The sequence below is a fragment of the Petaurus breviceps genome, unplaced genomic scaffold (genome assembly GCF_028583685.1).
Source record: "Petaurus breviceps papuanus isolate PSGF00001 unplaced genomic scaffold, PetGlider_PUasm1.0 91133, whole genome shotgun sequence".
NCBI lineage: Eukaryota > Metazoa > Chordata > Mammalia > Diprotodontia > Petauridae > Petaurus > Petaurus breviceps.
In genome coordinates this window covers 63,036,400-63,058,490 of record NW_027187419.1, presented here as the reverse complement: position 1 = coordinate 63,058,490, position 22,091 = coordinate 63,036,400, and the positions used below count along the sequence as shown (strand labels likewise).

Below are 22,091 nucleotides of genomic sequence, written 5' to 3'. Positions count from 1 at the left end.
CAGAACTCCTGCACCAAAAGCTTCAAAGGAAAATACAAGCTGTTTACAGGCCATAGAAGACCTTAAGAAGCAGATAAGAGAAGTGGGGAAAAAATTGGGAAGAGAAATGAGAACAATGCAAGAAAATTACAAAATGAGAGTCAACAGCCTGACTGAGGAAAATCACACCTTAAAAAATGGACTAACTCAAATGGCAAAAGAGGCTCAAAAAGGCAATGAGGAGAAGAATACCTTAAAAAGCCTAATTTGCCAGATGGAAAAAGAATCTCAAAAGCTCACTGAGGAGAATCATTGCTTCAGAATTAGATTGGAGCAAATGGAAGCTAATGACTTTATGAGAAATCAAGATGCTGTTAAACAGATCCAAACAAATGAAAGAATAGAAGGCAATGTGAATTAGAAATTAAGTAATCTTTGGCAGCTTGGGGGAGAGTAGTTTCAGTCAAATGGCAAGGCCAGAAGCAAGACTAAAAAGTGTAGTAAGGAAGTGAAAGCAGTGGGTGTACATGATTCTTTCCAAGAGATTGACAACAAAAGTTAGGAGACATTTAAGAAAATAAAAGCTTGGGTGAATGGCAGGGTCAGGTAAAGATGCCTTAAAGGTTTAGAGAAGCCTGCTCGCATCTGTAGACAGTGGAGAAAAGGGCTGTGAGAAAAAGGAGAGAGAGAATAATCAATGGACAAAGCTCTTAGAAGATATGGCAGGAGATGGTACAGAGGGCACAGGTAGAGAGGGTCTAGTCTTAGCAATGACAATAGTCACGTATTCTACAGACAGGAGTAAAAGCTTCTACTGTTGCTTCCCATGGGTATCCAGGGAAGAAGGAAAGAAGGAAAGGCCTATCACAGAATAAGTCTATCAAAGAATAATTTTCTCTTACAGTCAGAAGGGACCAAAGTGGGAATCTTGTCCAACAATCTGTCTAATTAATCAATTTTCTTGACAATATATTGACGAAGGGCTATACAGCCTCTGAGTGAACATTCTCAATGGTGGGAAACTCAATCCTCAGAATAGGCCTGTTTCATTGTCTGATGGTTCTAATCATTATAAACTTCTTCCATGCAGACTGGGCAAAAATCTTCTTCCTTTTAACTTCATAGTTTTATCCACAAAGGTAATGTAATCCTTCTTTCAAATGAGAGCCTTTCAAAAATTTGAAATAAGTAGATATTTTACTTTGCCATTCTGATCTAATTAACTGAAGTTTCCTTTACTTATTTCTGGAAACACTTTGAGGCAGCTGAGGGGCATAGAGGATAGACTGCTGGACTTGGAGGAACTTAAATCTTCTCTCAGATACCAAAAGCATGACAGCTTCAGTGTGCTCATCCATAAAATGGCGCCAATCACAGCACCTACCTCACAATACTATAGTGAAGATCAAATGAGATAATGTGTGTAAGCCACTTTGCAAACCTGAAAATGTTTGCTATTACTGTTACTATTGTTGTTTCCTCTTGTAAATAGTCAATGAAAAGTACCCTTGGTTCTCCAATAATGGAGGGTGGTGGAAAAGAAGAGCAGGGTGCTGGAGCCAAAGTCCTTACCCAGCTTTTAGGTAGGGAATGGATGGGAAGGAGGGGGCTGACCTAAGTAAAATGACAAGGGCCTGATTTTTCCAATAAGTTAATCAATAGCTAAGAACCTATGTTCCACCTTCTACAATGGTTTCTTGACTTGCCTCTGTACAAGATTTACAACTCCCCAGACCCAACTTTGAACCTGTTGTTCCTAGACTTATATTTCCTATCTAGATTTTCAACTTTTGTGGATTTCTGGCTTTGATCTGAGAAGTACTAATCAATCACTCTCTTGGATACTTGGAAGGGCTTGCCTGGCGAGCCAGCCAGCACATGGCTTTCCCCCAGGTTTCTTGATACTCTTTCTTCCTCATAAATGCCTACTATTCATTGCCCCAGCATATACAGCAAGTATTCCCAGATAAAGGAGAAACAAGTATTTGTGGGGAGAAGAGGGTGCTCCTAATTTTGATCATAGTAGGGCAGCATACTAACCTTTCATTGGCTCAGCTGCATTAAGTCAGAAATATACTGTAGATTTTTAAATAAAACAGTAATAAGGAAACCATTAAGTCTTCTCTCACAACCATGCACAATTCTTTTGATTAGTCTTGATAATAACAGGACTTAAAATTTTCTTACCATCCTGGTTGCTTCCTTATAGATGCATACTTCCTTATGGATGCACACTTCAGTTTGTCAATGACCCTCTTAAAATGGATTAGCCAGGATGATACACAATTCTGCAGGTGTGGTTTAACAAGAGCACAGCCCATTGGTGCTATTTATTAGCTCCTTGGTATGGATGTTAATGCAACCTAAGGATGAATTAGCTTTTGTTGGCAGTCACATCATACAACTCATTCCCAACACCCTAACAGTTAACAAAAATCCCCAAGTGTTTTTCTCATGAAGGAGTGTCTAGCCACAATCACTTCCAACCTATGTTCTTGCAATTGTTCTTGAACCTTAGTTCAGGACACCAATGAAATCATAGTTGCAATCAAAAAAAATACAGGACTCATGCCTAACTAAATCTCATGTTTTAGATTTGGCTCCATTACAGCTTGTTCTGAGCTCATTATGTCATTCAATAAATCAGCCATCCCTCTCAACTCTGAATTCTCTTCCAATGTGGCAAGCAAACCATCTAAACCATATGGCTTCATCTAAATTATCAATAACATTGCTGAATAGGATGAACAGGACAGGGTTATCAGCTATATCTTCAGAATGCCACCAGAGGCCTTCCTCTAGGATGAAACTCATTTATTACTCAAACCCAGATGGTGACTTTTACCACTGTTGTAAGCAAAATGGGCTGTGCCTGTCTGGGACAGCAGGAGTTTTCCCCTTAGTAATCCCAAATGCTTTCCCTTTATAGGAGGCCTCAGTCTGAATGGAGCATTCTAGGTATCGTTGTAGAACTGAGAAGCAAAGGTTCACAGGAAAAGGCAGAAGGGTCTTGACTGTTTATGGGCTTAGTTATAAGGGTTTTTTGTTGCATGAAAAAACAAACAAGCTAACCTTCCTTTAGTTGATGTTGTAAATTCCTATGCAAACAACATGGATGAGGCTCCTTTTTCTTGTGTTATAGAAACCTACACACAAGACAAATTCTGATTGCTTCAGGGCATCAGTAAAAGAGAGATACTCTTTGATTGAGGTCCCCAAGATTGAACACAATCAATGCAAACATTCTATAATTTGTAAAATCTGCCCTGCACCCCCCCTTTTGAAAACATGGGGATATTTGTCTAATTTGAATCTTCTAGAATCTATCCCTCCCTACCTAGATTTTTTCACAATCTCATTGACAGAAATAATCTTGTCTCCAAGATCTTTCAGAACCCTAGGATATAATTTGAGCCAAGAGAAAATTCATTTAGATGTACTATGCACTATCTTATTATCCCAGGCTTAAATTTCTTCATAGTCATATTTGTTTTATCAATTTCTAGCCTGATGATCTATCCAAAGGAGATACAAGGAAAATAGATAATGGGTATTTCTGCCAAATCTAGCAGGATGGATTTTAACAGGGATAAATCAAAGCTATTATGCTTAGATTAGAATAAATCAGACTCACAAGTTCATGATGAGGAAGGAATGGTTATGCAGCTGTTAATAAAAATAGAACCTAGGGATTTTAAGGAATTATAGGCTGAATGTCAATCAATATTGTGGTTTGGCAGCCAAGAACCCAAATCTTAGGTTGAACTAAGGAAAATGTAATTTCTAGGAGTTGGGCAGTAATTGTCCGGCAGCACTGTGCTCTGGACATATCACATCTAGAAGAACTGTGTTTACTTCTGAGCTCCAGATTCTAGAAAAGGCATCAATAAACTAGAAATTGGCTAGAGAAGAGCAACCAGCATGGTGAAAGATCTTGATTTCGTGCTATATGGAGATGAATTCAGGGCTTAAATTATTCTGGGTTGTTTAGACTGGAAAAGAGAGACCGTTTAGCATTGAGATTAATGTGCTGCCTGAGAGCCAGGGAGATGTGGATTCAAATCTCAGCTATCTACTAGCTAGTTCCAGCCCCCAAACACCCCAGAGAATCCTTGATAGTAGATGTGTCATTCTCCCAGTCAATAAACTCCAGTGGCTCCCTATACTTCCAGGACCAAATATAAACCATCTGATTGTCTTTTAATGTTCTAGATAACTGGCTCTCCAGTCTTCTTACACCTTACTCCCCAGCACATATTCCATGATCCAGTTACACTAGTTTCCTCACTTATTGTTCCTCCTACCTGACACTCCATATCCCAACTCCAGGCATTTTCATCAGCTAACCCCTATACCTGGGGCTTTTTCCTTTCTCACATCATCCTTGGCTTCTTTCAAGCCTCAGCTGAAGTCCCACTTTCTGCAAGAATCACCTCCTGGTCCTCCTTAATCCTAATGCCTTGGCTTCTTTCAAGTCTCACCTAAAGTCCCACTTTCTTCAAGAAACCCTTCCTGGTCTTCCTTAATCCTAATGCCTTCCTTCTGTTGATCACCTCCAATATTATCTTGTATATATCTTGTTTGTACATTCAATTCAATTTATTTATTTATTTTGCTTTTTTGGAGCGCAGTTGGGGTTAAGTGACTTGCCCAAGGTCACACGGCTAGTTTTTTGTGTTAAGTGTCTGAGGCCGTATTTGAACTCAGGTCCTCCTGACTTCAGGGTCAATGCTCTACTCACTGTGCCACCTAGCCACCCCTCAATTCAATTTATTAAGCACTTACCATGTACCAGGCGCGGTGCTAAGGGCTGGAAATAAAGAAAGATACAAGACAGTCCCTGCCTTCAAAGAGCTTCCATAGCTGTTCACAGGTTGTGAGAGCAGGGCCTGTTTTTTGCTTTTCTTTGTACCCTCAGCACTTAGCACAGTGCCTACCATATAATGGGTGCTTAATAAATGCTTGGTGACTCAACATGACTTCCCATATTCCCCTTCTCAGGAAATTCTGACTGGCTCCAAGGATGGTTTCAGATATTCTATACTGAAATGGAATTTCCAAATTTCCTTTCAAATTCAAACTCAGTGAAAAACCATAATTTCTACATCCATTCCAAAAGTTTCCCAGCTTGGAAACTGGCATGATATAACAAGTTTCTTGAGTTAATGGGAAGACCCACATGATCCCAAACCCCTAGTCTTGTGACAAAAGTCATTCTAGAGTGTTTAGTATCATTCCTAAGTTTGGAGACAGGGATGGCACCATAAAATGAGCTGAGTTTAAAAAAAAGTATTTTTATGAGTTCTGGATACCTCTAACACTGAGAGTCTGTGTGATACAGAAATGGAAAGAGAAAATTTGGCAGACACACTTATGAAATAAGCATCATTTTCAAGAAATAAAACAACAACAACAACAATGGTTCCCTATGGATACAGTAAGTTACACTTAATCATAAAAATTGGAAATGAAAATGATCTAATATATCTCCTTGTCTATGTTCAAATGGTAATTGTTCCCGACAGAAAACTTTCTAGATTTGAAAGGGGTGTTTACTGTAGTCTTTAAAATCCTTTTTAGAAGAAAAGATGCTTTTCTAAAGAACATTTCTAGGGTTGAAAGTCTCAAGAGTTTTCTTCTCTTAGGCCCCAGTCAATTTTTTTCTATTAATCAAGGACAAAGAAAAATCGAGCATCTGCTAGTGTTCCTTTGCTCCTTGCTTAAGCTCCCTCTCTTCTGAAATCCTCTTTAACCTATCTCTGAGAAGTTGGAGAGCCCTCATTACATTTCCCCACTCCTAACCCTCACCTCATCTTCCCTAATACTCACCCTCACACAAAAGTCACTTTCAGTGCAAAATCACAGGCTGATGGTCTTGTTCTCAACATTATATTGCGATTTCATTGGCTCCGTGGGGCCCTAGAGCTTGTTATCATTCTGAACATTCTCAGTCAGGTCAATGACAATCTGGGTCAGGTTTCTGATTGGCCTCACCAATGTAAAAATTAGAAAAACATCAACTTTTTAAACTTGTTCTTCCTGATGATCTTAACTGACAGACAGAAACTCCAATAAAGACTTTATATATCAGTTCTGAAATCTTTAGGAAAGGGTTCACACGTAAAATGGGACGTACTTATGTCATCTTCTAGACCAGTAATTCCCCCAATTTTGTTCCATGAACCCCTTTCAACAACAATAAAAAATGTTTTTAACTCCCAGAGTAATTGAATATACTACTCATAATATTATTTACAACTATTTAGTATTTAAGGAAGGCATCATTAAAAATTTTTAATGCAAACTCCTTGGACCATTGTTGAGAACCTGGATGCATGAACCACCTAGTGGGAACCATTGGTGTACACACTGTACTTATCTTTCCACTCGCAGAAAAAGTCCTTCTCTAACTTGGCAGCAGTAATTTATTACAGGATTGTGTCTGGTCAAGTGACACTGGGTATCTTTGCTTCCCTATTTTTGACTTTAATAATTTAGTTTGTTGGCAGTTATGAAATAGCCAAACCTGAGTTTCATAAAATACTTTCAACCCAATCATACCTTTTACATAATACTCCACATAAAACATCTTATTTGCAGAAGCCTGACACAAAATATCTAAATGCAGAAGTGTTAGTCAAAATTTTATAACAAAAGAAGATTTTTGCACACCACTCCACTGTCTGTGCTATTTTATGTCAAAGGCAACAATCAGTATTATATCTGATAAGAGAAAATGATGAAACGCTTAAAGAGCGTTGGTTGTTATTTTGTAAGCAAATAAAAATAACGACACCGCTGTCTAACCTGTCACTGATGTCTCCAAAAATTAAAAGAGACTACGACATATTTAGAGTTTTAAAAGTAAGATCCTGAATGATGGAAAGAATTACAAGTCACAAGTATATGCAATTCACTGAAATAAAAGTTCTAGTATATTTCCAAAGACTACATAAAAAGTACATGTAACAATTTGTCAATTCACCTTTGCTAAACTTTATTTTATCTATCTTTAATTATTATTCATAAAGCACAGTAGCTCTTGAGTCAGGAAGGCCTGGGTTCAAGTCCTTGCATCTCTGACACAAACTAGCTGTGTCAAACAGGATAAATCATTTGACCTCTCAGTGACCTCCAAGTAACTAAGTCTATAAGTCACAGGGGAAGTGTTCAGCTGCATTAACAAATAGAGTTTCCTCACTGGGAGTTCCCTATACCAATGAACTCAAGTGTATGGGACTCCCTCCAAAAATCATATCTTTCCTTTACATTTTATTTTTATATTTTTCTTTGCTTCTTTCTGACCACCTGAGTCAAAGCTGGGGTTGGGATATAGTAACCAAAGTGAAATCTATCACACGAAGTAAAAGAAAAATCCGATTCACACAAACCCACAATTAGTGATAATACGGACAGTTATATATCTCATCTGCTGCCTTTTGCCAAGTATCACCTGTTGAATATTTGTTCTCCTGATTATTGCAAGTCACCCCACAATCCCTGCAGGGAGTTGGTCACGGTGATGCCTGCTATCTTCTGCCTGACTGTGCAAGTGTGTGGTTTGTAGGGTTTCTATCTCACTGTCATATATCAGCAAAATACCTAATTTTACCAAGTAATAATTAGAAGTGATGAAAAGGTAACCAGAAAGTCCTTCTTTTATCTGAATCAAGTTTTAGTTGAGTTACTTTGACTGGCAAAGAATATTACTAAATTTCAAAAAAAAACAGCCTTTTAAAAATGTTATCAAAAAATTTTGAAAACCTCACAAGTTTTGAATTCTGTTTCCACCACTATCATGGTAACAGTCAAATAATTCTTACCCAACTTTGCAGTTTACCTAACAATTTCTGTTTCATTTAATTCCCCTAAATGCTCTGCAGTCTTGTCTGCTTTATACCCCAGGTATTCTTCCCACGGTTGAGATGTTGTCTAAAGCTGTCCTACAACATCTTAAGAGAAGACCTCAAGCTAGACACGCTCACCCCTTCTGGTAAGCTTTTGTTTCGAGGATGAGATGTCCTTAGCTTCTCTCTCAGCTTCCCCCTAGAGGTCTTGGTGATCACTTTACATTCTAACCAATGAGCAGGTATTTTTAAATGTACTTGCATAACAGTGAGTATGTGTTTCTTCTGGTATCCTGCCAGACGCACTTATTCCCCGTTTGTATTTAAAATAGAATGGTAGTACCATCACTTCCATGTGCCAGAAATCCCTCCTGTGCATATCCTCCAAGCTAAATCGTATGTATGTAAGAAAAATAAAATAGGTCTCATCATAAAGTTCAAAGGACTTACTTAGCATGGCCGTGCTAAATGGATTCTACCGCGGCATACTAAAACATCCCAGGCCGGGAGGGCACTACTGTCTTAGAACTAACCTATCCCTCCCCTAGGAGATCCTAGTGTTACCCAAACAGTCAGCACGTGTATGCGCCATACCGCCATACGTGCTCTGCAATCGCCTGACACTATTCAAGAAGGAATCAAAAGCTTCTACATCTCAAGTATCTTCATGGGAGGTGCAAAGGGCAGTCCTTCCAGCAAGGGGGAAGGGAGGGGATGCCTTATTTCGGGGTGGGGAGCTGGGGGCAGTGGGAAATGCCCCCTCCGCTCTAAACTCTGTTTCCTCCCACACCCGTGATCGTGGGAGCCAGGGCCAAAAATAAAGACACAGCCCAGAAGACCCCCACCGGTTACCCTAGTCTTAGCAATTCCAGAAGGAAGCAAGATGTCCAAAACTAAGCACCATGACTACACTTAATTAGGCTGTAGCCACAAGCTAGGTCCCGGACCCCCATCTTCCAATGCTTCCCAGTATTTGGGGCTGGAAGGAGGCGCGAGGTCCTGCGGAGGGTCCATAGGTTTCGGAGGGGGGAAGGGTCATCCCCGGTGCCAAGGCTGAACGAACTTGCCAAGCGGTACAGGAAAGGAGGGGTGAGCCAGGAGAGGGAAAGGAATGGAGCCACACCTGGACTGCACTTCCAAACAACTGTCACCGCCAAACACCTCCCACGCATCCCACATGCAGATGCCGCGCGGAGGCAGCAGCAAATCTCGCTGCCGTCCTAGCATCAGCCGGACTCCCCGCCTAGGACTCACCTGTCCGCGGGTACCCACCCGAAGAAGCTGCGGCGGCTTGACGCGGGTCTCCAAGCGCGCGGCGCAGAGCCTGAGGGAAGGGGAGTAGGGTGATGGAGGGCTCCGAGGATGCACCTGGTGTCGCAGCAGCAACAGCAGCAACTCCCCCTTCCTTCTTCCCTCCCTCCTTCCTTTCCCCGGACAAAGAGAAGCAGCCGTAGAGGTGGAGGCGGCGGCTGTGAAGCCGGCGCCTGGAAACGTGCGGCGGAGCCGGTGTCTCTCGCTCCAGATTTACTGCCCTCCCTTACAGCTTGGGGAGCGGGAGGGAGGGAGCGGGAGGCGCGCACACCCCCACAACGCGGCAGCGGCCGCTGCTGCTGCTGCAAGCACGGAAAGCAGAGGGCGCCTCCAGCCACCCAGCGGTGCCCGCGGCTCGCTGCCGGCTGCAGCCACACGCCTGGAGACGAGCGAACAGCGCCCTCTGCAGCCCCCAAAGCCTTGTGCGCCCGCAGGAGGGAACCCCGGCCGCCCTTGCACTGTGTCCCTAACCTAGGCAACCTAAAAGCATGGGCATTTTCATTCACACCTCTGCACTTGGGCATCCTGGCCTGACCCGACCCTCTGAACTGCAGAATATTTAAGTGTCCGGACATAGGAGAAAACTGATAGAGGCATTCATAGTCAGGCCGTGTATGCAAGAGTATCACTACAGTAATTAACATTTAGCATAGAAGAGGCGGTAAGTTTAAATACTAGCAAGATTTGGCATTGGCAAGAATTTTAGAGTAAGGTTTATAAAAGGCAGGAAAGTGCCGTGAAAGGAAGACTGTAGTGTTATTAAGTATTATTATTAATACTAATACTTTATGCCTCTAGGAAACAGAGGAAGAGCTGTGTGTGTCCTCCTTTCCTATGCAGCTAAAGATGCTTAGACCTCATCTGGAATACTGTGTTTAGTTCCAGGCATTACATTCAAGCATCGGCTTAGGAAAAGAGTACACATAGGAGACATAAATCCCCCTGCAATATAGCAAAGGGTCATAGCACCATGGATTTAGGGATGGAAAGGACCTTAAAAGTTCAACTCTCTCCTTTTGCAGATGAGGAAACTGAGGCCCAAGAGGAGAAGTGAACCACCCAAGGTCACAGCAGTGATAAAGGGCTCACCCAGATTTTAATTTGACTCAAAATTCATGACATCATCTAAATCTTCTTTCAGCTGGCAGGGCTAGGAACACACTACGGCCAACACTACCCATTTTATTTTTGAACAGTTCTATAATGGTTATGGAGTCATTTCTAATATTAAGCCAAAAAACTGACTCCCTATAATTTCCAGGTTCTGTTCTCTGGATCCAAGCAGATCCTTCTAAGCCTCAAATATTTGAAAGTAGTCACCATTTCACCCCTGAAATCTAAATAGTCCCTAGTTCTTCCAGGACATGTTTTCAAATCTCTTCACCATTTTAGTTGTCTTCCTCTGAATCCAATCCATTTTGTCAATGTCCCTTTTAGAATGTGATGCTTAGACCTGTATTCCAGATAAATTCTAACCAGGGGACAAGACCATTGAGCTAACAGCTCTGACTTCCTGCACAATAGAATTCTATTAATACAGCTGAAGTTCACATTACCTTTTTTTGCCTGGTACATTATACTACTAATTGAACTTACAGTCCATTAAATGCTGCCCCTCCTGTAAAACAATTTTAGTAATCATTTTTTAAAGTTTTGAGTTCCAAATTCTTTCCCTCCCTTCTACCCGCTCTCCTCCCTTCTTGAGAAGGCAAATAATTTGACATTGATAATACGTGTAAAGTCACATAAAACATTTCCATTAGTCATGTTACAAAAGAAAACACAGACAAAAATAAAACAAGAAAAATAAAGTTAAAAAGGATATGCTTCAGGGGCAGCTATGTGGCACAGTGAGTAAGAGTACCTGTCCCAGTTTCGGGAGGACCCAGATCGGTTCTGGCCTCAGATACTTATACCCACACACATAAAAAAAAAAAACTGGCCGTGTAACCTTGGGCAAGTTACTTAAACCCAATTGCTTTAAGAAAAAAAAAAGGATATACTTCAATCTGTATTCAGAATTCATCAGTTCTCTCTCTGGATGTGGATAGTATTTTTCATCATTGGCCCTTTGGCATTGTCTTGGATCGTTGTCTTAATCAGAGCTGCTAAGTCTTTCACAGTTAATCATCCTTACAATATTGTTGTACAGTGTTCTCTTGGTTCTGTTCACTTCGCTTTGCATCAGTCATGTAAGTCTTTATAGGTTTTTCTGAAAGCATCCTGCTTGTCATTTCTTATAGCACAATCGCATTCAATCACAATCATATATCACAACTTGTTCAGACATTCCCCAATTCTTTGCCACCATAAAAAGAGATACTTTTAAGTATTTTCATACAAATAGGTCCTTTTTTTGGATCTCTTCTGGATAAAGACCTGATAGTTGTATTACTAGGTCAAAGGCTTATACACAGTTTTATAGTTCTCTGGGCATAGTTCCAGACTGATCTCCAGAATGGTTAGACTAGTCTGCAAGTCTAACAACAGTGCATTAGTGTCCCAGTTTTCCACATCCCTCCAGCATTTGTCATGTACATTTTCGGTCATATTGACCAAGCCAATAGGTATGAGGTAGTTCCTCAGAGTTGTTTGAACTTTTAGTTTTTTAATCAGGAGTGATTTAGAGCATTTTTTTTTTCTTCTGAAAATTGCTTGCTCATATTCTTTGGCCATTTATCAACTGAGGAATGGTTCTTTTTTTTTTTCAATTTGATTCAGTTCTCTACATATTTGGAAAATGAGGCCTTTATTAAAGAAACTTCCTGTAAAATTTCCCCCCAGTTTCCTGTTTTCCTTCTAATTTGGGCTGCATTAGTTTTATTTTGTGCAAAAACTTTTTCATTCCATGTAATTAAAATTATTTTACTTCCCATGATCCTTTCTATATTGTTTGGTCATAAACTCTTTCCTTATCTATAGATCTGACAGGCATGTATTTCCATGTTCCCCTAATTTACTTTTATATAACCCTTATGTCTTTCATTCATTTTGATTTTGTCTTTGTATATGGTGTGAATGTTGCTCTGTGCCTAGTTTCTGCCAAACTGCTTTCCAGTTTTCCTAACAGTTTTTGTCAATAATGAGTTCTTGTCCCCAAATCTTGGTTCTTTGGGTTTATCAAACACTAGATTACTGTGGTTATTTACTACTGTGTATTATGTACCTAATCTATTCCACCTATCCACTACTTTATTTCTTAGCTAGTATCAGATTATTTTGATGATTACTGCTTTGTAATGTGTGAAATGTGTAATGGCTAGGTTTCCTTCCTTCACATTTTTGTCATTGATTCCTTTGATATTCTTGACCTTTTGTTCTTCCAGATGAATTTTGTTATTATATTTTCTATCACAATAAAATAATTCTTTGGTAGTTTGATTGGTGTGCCATTAATAAGTAAACTAATTTAGATAGAATTGTCATTTTTATTCTATTGGCTCAGCCTACCCATGAGCAGTTGATATTTCTCCAATTGTTTAGATCTGCCTTTATTTGTACAAAAAATGTTTTATAACCATGTTCATGTAATCCCTGAATTTCTCTTGGCATGTGGACTACCAAATATTTTATATTGTCTGATGTTATTTTAAATGGAATTTCTATTTCTTGCTGCTGGGCTTTATTGGTAGTACATAGAAACGATGGTTTATGTGAGTTTATTTTATATCCTGCAACTTCGCTGAAGTTGTTAATAACTTCAACTACTTTTTTAAATTGGTTTTCTAGGATCCTTTAAGTATGCCATCATATCATCTGCCAAGAGTGATAGTTTTGCTCCCTTGTTGCCTATTTTTATTCCTTAAATTTCTTCTTATCATATAGTATTTCTACTACAATACTGAATAATAGTAGTGACAATGGACATTCTTGCTTCACCCCTGATTTTATTCAGAAGACTTAAAGTTTATCCCCATTACATATAATGCTTACTCTTGGTTTTAGATAAATACTACTTATTTAAGAAAGGGTCCATTTATTTCTATACTTTCTAGTGTTTTTAATAGATGGGTCCCCGGTCTTCTTAATGATCTACTGTCAGACTAAAAGTATTCATTCCTATACTTGTGCAATTAATTTTTTTGGAACTAAGTGTAATTCTTTACATTTATTCCTAATAAATTTCATCTTTATAGATTCATTCAGCCATTTCAACCTATCAAGATTTGGGGGGGGGTCCTGATTTTGTCATAGAATATATGACATGAGCTTTCTCAACTTTGTAAAATTTGGTGAAAATAAGGGATTCAGTTCATCTAAATATTAATTAAATTGGATTTTGTGCCCAGTATCTTGATAGACTCTAGATTGTTTTGCCTGCACACTTCCATGGCACTCTCATTTAATAGCACTCTTACTTCCCACCATACTCCATAACTAGAAAGCTCCCAACTTCTTTGGAAAGAATGAACCTGGGTCTGGAGAAGAGCAGATGAACTGACAAGACCTAAAGATGAATTATCTCAATCTCTATTTTAATACAGTTTATATTGAAGGTGGAATGGAAGGTGGAATTTTTCTACATAAAATAAGAAAATGAAATGATTATGCTTAGTCCCCCAGCACTAAATAAAAAAACAGGTGTTTGCTGTTTCAAATGAAACAGCTCTTTATAATTTCATTTTTTTAATTATGAAAAAGAGTGTAATATGCTTTGCAAATAAGGCAATATTTTTACTTGTCATGCCAGAGAGTATACAAGGGAAAGGTTGAGAATGCCCTGTGGCTTTTACTCTGACAGCTCCTTCCCCAATTTATAAATATTCTTAAATCTCCACTATCTTAATTTTTTAAAAACCAAAAAACCTTTCCTCTACTCTCCTGCTCCCTTAAGCCATCAAACCATGTTTCTTCCCTCAACTATCAACTTTCTGGATAAAATAATCTGTGCTTACTGCTTCCACTTTTTTTGGCCATCTATAATGTTCATTCTTCTTAAGCTCCTTGAGATCTGACCTCTGTCTTCATCACTCTACTAAATTTGTTCTCCAAAAGTCAGTCCATCAATCAATAGACATTTATTAAGCTAGGTACCAGGCACACTGTGCTAAGCTCTCAGGATACAAAAACAAAAATAAAACATTCCCTGCCTTCAAAAGGTTTATAGTATAGTCATGGGAGACATATACATATATAGTATTGGTATATACAAAAGAGATGCAAGATAATTTGAGAATGGGAGGGAGGCACTAACAACTGAGAGAATCAGGAAGGATTTCATGTAGAAAATAGCATATCTGAACTGAGCCTTGAAAGAAAGTAAGAATTGGGCAGCTAGGTGTCGCAGTGAATAGAGCACCGGCCCTGGAGTCAGGAGGACCTGAGTTCAAATCCAGCCCCAGACACTTAACACAAAAAACTAGCCATGTGACCTCGGGCAAGTCACTTAACCCCAATTGCCCTACCTTCCCCCTCCAAAAAAAAAAAAAGCGAAAGAAAATAAGAATTCCCAGAGATGGAGGTGAGAAGGAAATACATTCCAGGCACAGTCAACAGACAATGCAAATGCACTGAGATGGGAAGAGTATCGAGTATGAAGAGCAAGGTTATGAAAGGAAGGCTTTAAATATACAGGCCTGATCATTTCACCATTCCCATCTTCCCCCTACCACTTCAATGGGAACCCTATTTTTGCATTTATATCCTCAGCACTTAGCATAGTTCCTGACACATAATAAACCCCCATCTAAGGGCAGCTAGGTGGCTCAGTGGCCAGAGCGCCCGGCCTGTAGTCAAGAAGTTCTAAATTCAAATCTGACCTCAGACACTAGCTGTGTGACCCTGGGCAGATTCCTTAATCTCTATTTGCCTGAGTTTCCTCAAGTATAAAAAGGGGATAATGATAGTATTTTCCTCCCAGGATTGTTTTGAGGATCAAATGAGAAAATAATTATGAAGTATTTATTTCAATGTCTGGCATAAAGTAACTATACACACACATATACATATTCATAATATATATGCATACATATACACATATATATGTGTGTGTTATATAAATATATTATTATTAAGAAAATCTGGTTGACTTGATTCCTTGTTGGTCAATGTCTGACATTTCTCATCACAGGATCATTGAATTATAAATGGAATATATCTTAGAGATAATCTAATATAATGCCCTCAGTTTACAGCTGGGAAAACAAGATGAAGCCAAAAAGGGAAATAACTTTTCCTTGTTTACCCAGGGGATTAGTAGAAACTGTTTAGTCGTTTCAGGCGTATCTGACTCTTCATGACCTCCTTGGGAGTTTTCTTGGCAAAGGTACTGGAGTGGTTTTCTATTTCCTTCTCCAGCTCATTTCATAGATTAGGAATAAAGGCAAACAGTGTTAAGAGACTTGCCCAGGGTCACACTTATAACAGCTTATAAGTGTTTGAGGCCAGATTTAAACTCAGGAACCTGAATCTTCCTGCTTCCAGGGCTGATACTTTATCCACTGTGCCACCTAGCTGTCCTAGTAGAAGGGTAGGGATTCAAATCCAAATTGTATAGCGCCAGACAAAGTGCCCCTACTTTGCAGGGTGCATCTCCTAAAGTGATCCCTTCCTTCATCACAAAGCATTGGTCCAAGTTAATATGCAAACATCCTGTAGTTAAGCTGGTAGTATAAATTATAAGAGGAATGATAAATGTGACTTGGAAGGCTTTGGGCTTGTAAAGAAGGTCAGAGAAAGAATCTGAGAGAAGTGTGAAAGAAGTTGAGTTAAAGTTGAAGGAAAAATAACTTGAAGTGAAGGAGGATTCAATAGAACGTGGAGGAAGAAAAGGGTTAAGAAGGGCATGAGGGGCGGCTAGGGGGCACAGTGAATAGAGCACCAGCCCTGGAGTCAGGAGGACCTGAGTTCAAATCTGGCCTCAGACACTTAACAGAAAAAAACTAGCTGTGTGACCTTAGGCAAGTCACTTAGCCCCAATTGCCCTCTAAAAAGCAAAATTTAAAAAAAGAAGGACATGAAGAGGAGGAGGGGAAGGACTCCAGGACGAGAAGGGTTGATAAGGTAAGGTAAGGAAAACAAGCAGGTAAGCCAGGTAAGAGGCTAGTTGGATAATAGATAGCTGAAAGTGGCTGTCAAGTTGTCAAACAGATAAAAGGGGAATTGTGATCACCCTAGGAAGACGACATTGTTGTTATCTGTCTGATAATAGCTACTTCCAGGCCCTCTCCTTGCCCTGCTGCAGAAGTGCCCTCTTCTCCCTTTCCACACATAGCTCTGTGTAGAGTGTAAATCAACTCTTTCATTTGTGCTGAAGGGCAGCTAGTGGAATAGTGGATTGAGTGCTGAGATTGGAGTCAGGAAGATCAGAGTTCAAATCCAGCCTCAGACACTTACTAGCCATATGGCCATGGACGAGTCACTTAGTTGCTGTTTGCCTCAGTTTTCTCAACTGTAAAATGGGGGCAATAATAGCACCTACTTCTCAGGATTGTTGCGAGGAACAAATGAGATAATATTTGCAAAAGCACTCGGCACATAGTAGGTCCTATATAAGTGCTTTCCTTCCCCCTTATTTCCCTTTTTTCACTTCTGAAAATTGAAGAGAAGAAAGGAAACAAGTACTGTTTATGATTCACACAGACACAAAGTATGAATGCCAGAGGAACTTGGACTGCCAGAGGATTGTGATGGATTATGATCATGGTACATAGGTAGTATTTTGTTCACTGCTGTGCACCGAGGGCAAAGGGTCACATAAGGGAAAGGAAAATATGGAAAGTTAATAGCTAGTTAAGAAAATGGGATTTGAGAATGGGATTTGGATTTCTGGGCAATGATCTATACTTGACTTGTCTTAGTGATAATTTCTTCCCTCAAAAAGGTGGAGAAATCAACAACAGGAAACATTCTCACCAGCAGGGAGGAACATTGGTCACTAGGTTTAAAATGATGGGAAAAATGACTACTCTCACCTAGAGTTTGTTATAGGAGACAGGAAAGTCAGGCATATTCTGACATATATTCTAGATTTTGAGAACAAATTTTAAGGGGTAGGGGCCAGGGGCAGGGAGACAGAGAAAAGTTGGGCAGCTAGCTAGCACAGTTGATAGAGTGATATGCCTAGAGTCAAGGAGACGTGAATTTAAATCTGGCCTCACACACTTACTAGCTGTGTGACCCTGAGCAAACTCTGTTTGCCTCAGTTTCCTCAGTTGCAAAATGAACTGGAGAAGGTGATGACAAACCACTTCAGTATCTTTGCCAAGAAAACCCCAATGGGATTCAAGTCTGGCCTCATACACTTGACATTTACTAACTGTGTGACCTTGGGCAAGTCACAACCCCAATTGCCTTACCTTCCCCCCTCCAAAAAAAAAGAAAAAGAAAACCCCAATGGGGTCATGAAGAGATAGACACAACTGAAAGGACTAAACAACAGAGAAAAGTTATAATCTCATGGACCAAAAGGCAAAGTCAATCCGAGAGGGATGGGAACCTCTCATGAAGACACAGAGACAATTCTGATGAGGAAGAAAAATTAGAGTTGTCTAAGAATAATAATGTAAATAAATGCTGAGAGAACTCACCAACCAACTGAGATTTTTAGCAAATGATATACAGAAAATGTAAACAAGGGCAAGTAAGAGAATGAATACAAAAAGAAGACAATGTACAATGAGAAGAGTTTAAACAGATTAAAAACTCAGGATGAGCTAAGGAATAAGCCAGAAAAGGTAAGGCCAATGAAAAAGCTATGAGATTGGAAGGCATGATTAGAGTACAATTTATCCAAAAAAGATTTGGGGGTTTAGTGAACTGTAAGCCCAATATGAGTCAACAGTGTGGTAAGGTAGCCAAAAATAGCTAATACAATCTCAGACTGTATTAAGAAAGGCATAGTTCCAAGGAATAAGGAAGTATTCCTCCCATCTCAGACCACATCTGGAGTACTATGTTCCATTACTGGGCTTTACTATTTAAGAAAGATATTAATATGTAATCTTTGATCCAATGACACTGGTCTTCCTTGAACAAAACAATTAATCTCCCAACTCCAGACATTTTCAGTGGCTGTCCTCCATTTCTGGAATGGTCTCTCTGCTTATCTTTTCCTGCTGGCTGCCTTGATTTCCTTTAAGTACAAACTATAATCCTACAAATCATATTAATATGTCATGAACTAAAAACCTTTCACCATTCTGGCTGCCTTCCCCTGAACTCTTTCCATTTGTCAATGTCCTTCTTAAACCATGCGCACTCCAGGTGGGGTCTGACAATGGCAGAGTATATATAGTAGGATAAACACCTTCCTTTTCCTGAAAGCTGCCACATCACACTGCGGACTCAGTAGAATTTGTAATCCACTAAAAACCCCAGACCCTTTTAAAAACAATCATTATCTATCCATTCCTCCCCTCATCTTTTCTTTGGGACGTTAATGTTTTTATACCCAAGTATAAGACTTTAGATTTCTCCCTACTGGATTTCATCTGACAAGATTCATTTTAATGCTTCAAGATCCTTTTGAATCTTCACATTGTCTCTCAGAATGTGAACCATCCTCTCCCCCAGCTTTGTCATGAGCAAATTTGATGAGCATACCATATATACAGTTATTCAAATCATTGAATAAAAACATTAGACTGTGCACAGATACCTAGGGTACTCCACAGTAGACCTGCAACACTGATAGCCCACCATTAACAACAGTGACCATTTGACCCTTTCTAAATCCTTGTAATGTTGTTGTTGCTTTTCTTCAGTCACACTTGACTCCTCCTGATCCCATTTGGGATTTTTTTTTTTTTGCTTTTGGAGGGCAGTTGGGGTTAAGGGACTTGCCTAAGGTCACACGGCTATTTTTTGTTAAGTGTCTGAGGCCGGCTCTGACCCCAGTTCCTCCTGACTCCAGGGCCGGTGCTGTATTCACTGTACCACCTAGCTGCCCCCCATTTGGGATTTTCTTGGCAAAGATACTAGAGTGGTTTGCCATTTCCTTCTCCAGTTCATTTTATGTATTAGGAAACTGAGGCAAAAAGGGTTAAGTGACTTGCCCAGGGTTACACAGCTAATAAGTATCTGAGGTCAGATCTGAACTCAGGAAGATGAATTTTCCTGACTTCAGGCCTGGCACTCTATCCACTGCACCACCCAACTATAATTGTATTATTGTTACTCAAATCCATTTCACTCCACCTTTTCTACAATAATTATGTGATATGCATTACCAAAATATTTGTTAAAATCCAAATAAACTATCAACAGCGTTTCATTTTCCTCTTGAAAAAGGAAACAATATTAGTTTGACATAACTTGTTCTTGATGAAATCTTGAGGCTCTTTGTAATTGTGTTTGCCTTTCTAAGTATTTGCCAACCATCTCTTTAATGATCCTTCCTAGAGTTTTCACAGGACTAGAAATCAAACTCACTGGCCTAGAGTATTCGGGCTCTCTTTTCTTCTCTTCTTTGAAAATCAGGACATGTGTCCTCTGCTCTTCTGAATCCTCCTCTGTTTCCCATAAACTTTCAGACATCAAGCTGCTCAGGAATCACATTTATCAATTTTTTTCAAGGCTTGAGGATACAGTTCATCTGGCCTGAGTGACTTGAATTCATCAAGGGCAGATAAATGCTCTCTTACTATCTCCTTACTTATCCTCGGTATCAGTTCCGTGTTAGTAATTTTTGTTCTGTCATTTCCAGATAAAAGGTAATTCTCCCATGCAGAGAAAATGAAACAAAATGTGAATTGAGGTCTGCCTTATCAGTTCTTATAGTCTCATCCATCTTAGGCAAATACATGGGATGATCCCTTCTTTGATCTTTTTCTCCCAATATAACTTTTAAAAAGCCCTTTTTGTTGTCCTTAGCTTCTGTCCAAAGCCTGAGCACATTCTGGGCTTTAGCATTCCAGACATTGATTTCACAGGTCTGCACACACATTTATATTCACCCTCTGTAACCTAACTTTGCTTCCATTTTCTGCATGTGTCTTTTTTTAAAAAATCAAAATTGGTTGGTGAATTCCCTATACACCATATTGGTCAGAGGACCCATTTTTCCCCCTTTGTTACCTTATATGTCTTAAGAATTTCATTCTTTTTAGGGGCGGCTAGGTGGCACAGTGAATAGTTCACCGGCCCTGGCGTCAGGAGGACCTGAGTTCAAATCCGGCCTCAGACACTTAACACTTACTAGCCGTGTGACCTTGGGCAAGTCACTTAACCCCTATTGCCCCTCCAAAAAAAAAAAGGCAATAAAGAATTTCATTCTTTAACATCTCTCATCCCTCCTGGGTTGATTTCTCCTGAAGCATTTTATTCCATGGAATCCTATCTATCTTCCTTGTGAATACACTGGAATCTGCTTTTCCAAAATCTATGCCCAGTTTTCCTCTCCTCTGTCATAAATTCTAGGATGGAATGGTCACATTTGCTTCCAAGGTTCTCATCACTATCACCCCAGAATAGAGTTGCCCCTTTGGTTCCTTCCCTTTTTGAAGGATGAAATTATGACTGAAGCAAGTCACATTAGCTGCTTTACTTTTGGCAGAGAAAGAAATCTCTAGCAGATGTATGCATAACCAGAGTGCCCTTTGCTAATATGTCATGCCTCTCTGCCAGACTCGTGATCCATCACCAGGCTCCTCATCTATTTCTTCTTTCCATCCAGGTGGTCTGTAGTATACCTCAGTGACAAAATCATCTCTACTGGTCACTTCTTTGACGTTTACTCAAATAGTCTCCATCATTCTCCCCCTTCAGATTCCTGCATTTCTTCACAAAAGCATATCTCATCCTCACCACCTTTTGCCTATCTTTTGAATAATATAACAAACACATCAAGTTATGGTCTTTCATTCCACCAAGTCTCAGTGATACCTAGAAGGTCAAATGTGCACATTGATTGTCAACTAAACTTTCAACATTTGTCTATAAACAACCTCAGGCCATAGATTTTACTTCTGTCTCTTTTCTTAGGTTTTGTCTCTGTGAATTTCTGGGTGTCTCTGAAGGCATTCTTCTTCCTTCTTTGAGGATATTCCCTATATCAAGTGTTCTTAATCTTGTTTGTGGTCATGGATCCCTCTCGCAGTTTGGTGGAGCCTATGGGACCCTTCTGAGAACAATTGTGTTAAATGCATATAGGACTACAAAGGCAACAAATTTATTTTTCTCCCATCCAGATTCATGGACCTCTCTTCCCGGAAATCTATCCATCAATCCCTACTTAGAGAATCTAAATTTGGGTCTATATACTGGCAGCTCCCTCCCTCCCTCCTAACCCTTGTATCATGTTTAGTTTAAAGTCATTTAGATTAGATTTGCAACACATCTGGCAAATACATTCTTGCCACCTTTGTAAGTATATTCTATCTTTGACCAGGAATCTGTCAACTTCATATTGCAAGCCATGATCCAGAAATACAAATCTTATTTTTGGACAATACCTTCTTAATGAGTTGTTCACTTGCTAAGTTTTTTTTTTTCATATGTCTCTTTTGCATGCAAGACAAAAGTGAGAAAAATGTACCTCATGCCCCTATGGTCTTTAGTTTCTTGTCCCAAACTTCATAAGAGTAGAAAATATTTTTTAAGGTTCTTCTGGATAGTGCATTTTGGTCCTCGTGAATCCTCAGAAGTGAGTAGCTGCCCTCCATTTTGATAAGTCTTGGGAGGTTCTCTGTTATGTCTTGGACACTTGCCACTGGAAGACAAGAGATATCTCTGTTGTTAGATCTACAAATGGCAGCCTTGGGACCTACCCCGGATCAGGGAATAGGTTACTATTCCCACCCTCTCTTCTTTCTCAGCCCCTTAGTGGATGAACTCATACCTGAGTATGAGTTTCTGTGGCTCTTTATTATAACATTTGGGGGACGAAAAGCAAGCAGCTTCTTCCTAAGAGTGTCTAGCTCTTTCCTCTTGAGGAAGAAACTAACATTTGATTAAGTTCAAATTGTTTATTAATTAAGTTCAAATTGCCCTCCTTTCATTTCACCTGTGTAAAAT

General features: G+C 39.6%; 1 protein-coding gene and 1 long non-coding RNA gene across 3 annotated transcripts in view; one reads left to right on the top strand and one right to left on the bottom strand.

The window, feature by feature from the left end:
- Positions 1-9,414, bottom strand: part of MTUS2 (microtubule associated scaffold protein 2) — a 732,715-nt gene extending 723,301 nt beyond the window's left edge. The window contains exon 1 of the mRNA XM_069080726.1: positions 9,081-9,414. The gene's annotated coding sequence lies outside the window, so the exon portion shown is untranslated. The remainder of the gene's footprint in view (positions 1-9,080) is intronic.
- The window catches only part of LOC138155470 (uncharacterized), a 440,018-nt gene that overhangs the window by 212,361 nt on the left and 205,566 nt on the right, over positions 1-22,091 (top strand). The gene's annotated exons all lie outside the window — the stretch shown is intronic.